Raw genomic sequence first — 5,513 nt, forward strand, 5'->3', positions numbered from 1 at the left:
TGGACAGTTAACCACTCTCCAGTGGCATTACCCACATTCCAAAGTACAGGAACAGCATAAGCTGGACATGAGGGGCTAACAGACTTGGATTGTTACGGAAGTGGCTGGATCTGGTAGAAGTTATGGGGCTGTGTGTTAAGTTAAAAACCATTAAAATATTCTCAAAGAACTATTACCAAATACCATAGTTATGTGCCTTGAACTTTTTAAAAATAAGCAGAAAAAATATGATTCACTTGCAATTACTTTTTGCTTTGAAAATAAATCCAATTTCTAACAAGATGACTAAGTTAAAGATACACAGGAAGTTGTCTTTGACATTTTGGACAATAGCTGTCTCAGAAATTCTGTATTTCAAAGGAAAGTCACACTATTTTCTTATTTCAATAAAAATGAGAGCTATTGATTCATTAGGTTTTAAAATTTTACTTTATATCCTGCTTGCTGCCTCCCAGTTCCTCCTCCCACAGTCTTCTCCTCCATACCCTTCCCCTTCTCCTATGAGAGGCTTAGGCCCTCTTTGGTATCCTGCAATCCTGGCATATCAAGACTCTAGGGATAGATTCATCTCTACTACTGAACCTAGGCAAGGCAGCCCAGTTAGAAGAACAACACAAGTTTCATCCAGTGTTTCAATGTGGGTGTTTGCATCTGTCTGAGTCAAATGCTGGGTGGAGCCTCTCAGAGGACAGTTCTGCTTGGATCCTGTTTGCAAGCATAAGAGAGTATCATTAATAGTGTCACAGGTTGGTCTTTGTCTGTGGTTTGGCCAGTTATTGGTTGGCCATTTATGTAGTATCTTCTCTATACCCAGTGCCTGCATTTCTTGTAGACAGCATAAATTTGGGTTTGAAAGTTTTATGGGTAGGCCGGTTTCTCTATAGCTGCAATGGGATTCCTGCCTGGCCATAGGAGGTGGTCATTTTAGGTTCCATATTCCTAATGTTTTAAGTCACAGCTAAGGTCACCCCTCTCCATTAATTCTTTGTTACCTTCTTTATCCCAGGTCTTTGTCTCATCCTTAAGATGACTTCTCCCCTCCCCACCCCTATCAATTGCATATTCCCTTGGCCATCTAGCTATCTCTATTGTACTTCCCTATACCCAACCCTAAACCTCCCATTTCCCTTTCCACCTCTCTACAAGTTTCCTCCCTCCATTTTATCCTCATTTCTTAATGAGATTCAAGCATCTTCCCTTGGGGCCTTCTTGTTATTTAGCTTCTTTGTGTCTATGGAGTGTATCATGGTACCTGTATTTGTCAGCTAATATTCACTTATAAATGAGTACATACCATGCATTTCCTTTTGGGAGTGGGTTACCATACTCAGAATGATATTCTCAAGTTCCATCAATTGGCCTGCAAAATTCATCATGTCTTTGTTTTTAATAGCTGAACAGTATTCCATTGTGTAGATGTATAAATGTTCTTTATCCATTCTTTAGTTGAGAAACATCTAGGTTTTTTTCCAGTTTCTGGCTATTACAAATAAATCTGCTATTAACATAGTTGAGCAAGTGTTTTTGGGTGATGGTGAAGCATCTTTTAGGTATATGCTCAGGAGTGTTAGAGTTGAATCTTTAGGTAGAAATATTCCCAGTTTTCTGATTAACTGCCAAATTGATTTACAAACTGGTTAAACAAGTTTGCACTCCTGCCAGCAAGGAAGAAGTGTTCCTCTTGCTCAGCATCCTTGCCAGCATGTGTTTGTTATCTCTTGAGTTTTTGGTCTTAGCCATTCTGATTGTTGAAAAATGTTACATCAGAATTATTTCAATGTACATTTCCCCAATGAATAAGGACTTTGCATATTTCTTTAAGTTCTTCTTGGCCATTTAAGATTCCTCTGTTGAAAATTCTCTGTTTAGCTCTCTATTCCATTTTTAAGTTGGGTTAATTGGGTTGTTGGAATCTAATTTCTTCAGTTCTTTATAAATTTTGTATAATATTTTTCTGTCAGATGGACAGTTGGTGAAGATCATTTGCCATTTTGTCCTATTGACAGTGTCCTATGCCTTCCAGAACTTTTTCAGTTTTGAGAGGTCCCACTTATTAATTGTTAATCTTGATCCTGAGTCATTGGTTTCAGGCTCAGGAGATTGTCTCTGGCACCATTGTATGATTTTGGATTGTTTATTAAAAATCAAGCATCTGGTGGTTTGGGTTTTTTCCCCATGGACCTTCTATTCAATTCTATTGATAAATGTGTTTCTGTACCAATATCATAAATATTTTAATTATTATTGCTCTGTAGTACAGAGGTGAGGGATGGTGATTCCTCCAGAATTTCTTCTCTTGTTCAGGATTGTTTGGCTATACTGTTTTTGGTTTGTTTGTTTTCCCACAGGACTTTGAGAACTGCTCCCTCAAGGCATATTAAAATTTAGGGGAGTGGTTCATGTGAAGGTGAGAGTAAAAGCAGGCATGAGTGGAAGCAACAGGAGTCATGGATTCCAAAGTGTTTGAGTCCATTGTAATGTCCCACCTGGTGTTAGCCGTTGTAGGAGGCGTGGTGAACTCTGCTTTATATAATGTGGATTCTGGAGACAGAGCTGTCAACGTTGACCTATTCCATGGAGTATAGCACATTTTGGTAGGGCAAGGAACTCATTTTCTCAACCCTTGGGTACAGAAACCCAGTATCCATAAATGCTGCTCTTGACCACAGAATGTACAGGTCATCATGGGTAGCAAAGACTTTCAGAGTGTCAACATCACACTACACATCCTTTTCTGGCCGGTGGCCAGCCAGCTTCCTTCTATCTACACCAGAATTGACAAGGACTATGATGAACAGGTGCTGTGGTCTATCACCACAGAGATCCTCAAGTCAGTGGTGGCTCAATTCGACATTTGGGCTCATCCTGGATGACATGTTGTGACACATCTGACCTTTGAAAAACAGTTCACAGAGGCTGTAGAAGCCAAACAGGTGGCTCAGCAGGAAGCAGAAAGAGCCAGATTTATGGTGTAAAAGGCTGAGCAGCAGAAGGCGGTAACCATCATCTCTTCTACTTGTAGGATGACTACAAGGCAGTTTAGCTGATCACCATCTCTCTGACCACAGCAGGTGATGGCCTGATTGAGCTGAGAAAACTGGAAGCTGCTGAGGACATCACATACCAGATTTCCTGCTCTCAGAACATCACCTACCTGCCAGCTGGCAGTTTTTGCTCCTCCAGCTTCCCCAGTGAGGTGGGCTGCTTCACCTTCTCAGGCCAACCAGGCTATGGCCTCCATCATTCTGAATGATGCCTTCCTTCTGCCCTACCTCAGAAGTCAGTGTGAAATTTAAGACTGACTTAAAGTGAAGGACATAAAAGTAAAATCACTTCAGATCTCTAAAATAAAATAAAATACTTGTTGGAATTTTGATGAGGACTGAATTTAATCTATTGTTTTGGGGTAGATGGTCATTTCAACTGTAAATCCCAGCTATTCATTAGCCTGGGGAATCTTTTCACCTTCCAAAATCTTCTTCTACTTATTTTTTCAGGGACTTGAAGATTTTGTCACACGAATCTTTCACTTGCTTTGTTAGAATTCACCAAGGTGTTTTATATTATTTGCAGCTATTGTAAAGGGTATTGTTTCCCTAATTTCTTTCTTGGCCTATTTATCATTTGTAAAAAAGAAGGGGTACAGCTGATTTTAGTTAGTTATTTATCTAGTCATTTAGCTGAAGGTGTTTATCAACTGTAGGAGTCCTCTGGCAGAATTATTGGAGTTGTTTATGTATAAGATCATGCTATTCACAAATACCAATATTTTTTAATTGAACAAATTTATTCCAAAAAAACAGAGATAAATGTACAGATTTTAAAAGCATTTTTGCATAACAGTATATGAATACATTTTTGTAAGTACTTTTTTTAAAGGTTTGATAGTATGCATTAAAATCTTACTAGTTACAATGAGCATAAAGTACATGTAAAACAGGATGTAACCTGGAAATAGTCAAACTTTTCTTGGTTTGTAAAGATTAAACATAATGATTTTTTGGCCTTTGTTTTTCTAGAACTTCATGTAGTCTGTAAGTTGTTTCTTGGGTGTTCATAGCTTTCTGGGGTTAGTATCCAATTATCACTGACTGCATATTATGTCTGTTTTTTGTGACTGGGTTACCTCACTCAGGATGATATTCTCTGGATGCATCCATTTTCTTAAGAATTTCATAAAATCATTGTTTCTGGTAGCTCCATTGTGTAAATATACCACAATTTTTGTATCTATTTAAGTACTGAAGGACATCTGGGTTCTTTTCAGCTTCTGGTTATTATAAATAGGGCTCCTATGATCGTTGTGGTGCATGTGTATTTGTAGTATGTTCGAGCATCTCTGGCATATATGCCCAGAAGTAGAACAACTGGGACTTCAGGTTGGTCTATGTCCAGTTTTCTGAGGAACTGCCAGACTAATTTCCAGAGTGGTTGTATCAGTTTACAACCCCATAAACAATGGATAAGTGTTAATCTTTCACGGCATCCTCGCCAGCATCTGCTGTCATCTGAACATTTGATCTTAGCCCTTCTGACTGGTGTGAGGTGGAATTTCCTGGTTGGTTTAATTTTCATTTTCCTGATGACTAAGGATGTTGAGCACTTTCTTAGATGCTTCTCAGCCATTTGATATTCCTCAATTGAGAACTTTTCGTTTAGCTCTGTACCCCATTTCTTAATAGGGTTTTTAAATTCTCTGGTGTCTAACTTCTTGAGTTCTTTGTATACCTTGGATATTAGGCCTCTATCAGATGTGGGGTTGATAAAGTTCTTTTCCCAATCTGTTGGCTGCCACTTTGTTTTCCTGACAGTGTCCTTAGCTTTACAGAATTTTTGCCATCTCATTGAGTCCCATTTTTTGATCTTTGACCTTAGAGCATGAGCCACTGGTGTTCTGTTCAAAAAATTTTCTCCTGTGCCTATGTATTCTAAAGTTTTTCCTAATTTCTCTTCTAATAGTTTCAATGTATCTGGTTTAATGTAGAGAATTTTGATCCACTTACACTTGAGCTTTGTGCAAGGAGATAAGAAAGGGTCAATTTTCATTCTTCTGCATGCTGAGTTACAGCTGGACACACACCATTTGTTGAATAGCCTGTCCTTTTCCCATTGAATGTTTACGACTCCTTTGTCAAAAATCAGGTGACCATATGTGTGAGGGCTCATTATTGGATCTTCTATTCTATTCCATTGATCCAAGTGCCTATCTCTGTAACAGTAACATACATTTTTTTTTAACACAATTGCATTGTAATATATCTAGAGGTCAGGGATGGTGATTCCCACAGATATTTTCTTGTTGAAGAGGGTGGATTTCGCTATTCTAGGTCTTTTGTTTCTTCAGAAGAAAATGCTCCTTGCTCTTTCCAATTCTATGAAAAATTAGGTTGGAATTTTGATGGGTGTTGCATTGAATGTGTAGATTGCTTATGGTAAGATGGCCATTTTCACAAGTTTGATCTTTCCAATCCATGATCATGGGAGATCTTTGCATTTTTTGAGATCTTCCTCAT

At 38.4% G+C, this 5,513-nt stretch overlaps 1 pseudogene across 1 annotated transcript; it reads left to right on the forward strand.

The window, feature by feature from the left end:
• Positions 1 to 2,447: 2,447 nt before the first annotated feature.
• LOC308415390 (prohibitin 1-like) lies at positions 2,448 to 3,195 on the forward strand (annotated as a pseudogene). The gene has a single exon. The product of its transcript is annotated as a prohibitin 1-like (transcript).
• The last annotated feature ends 2,318 nt before the right edge of the window (positions 3,196 to 5,513 follow it).

The sequence above is a fragment of the Micromys minutus genome (assembly GCF_963924665.1).
Source record: "Micromys minutus genome assembly, chromosome: X".
Taxonomy (NCBI): domain Eukaryota; kingdom Metazoa; phylum Chordata; class Mammalia; order Rodentia; family Muridae; genus Micromys; species Micromys minutus.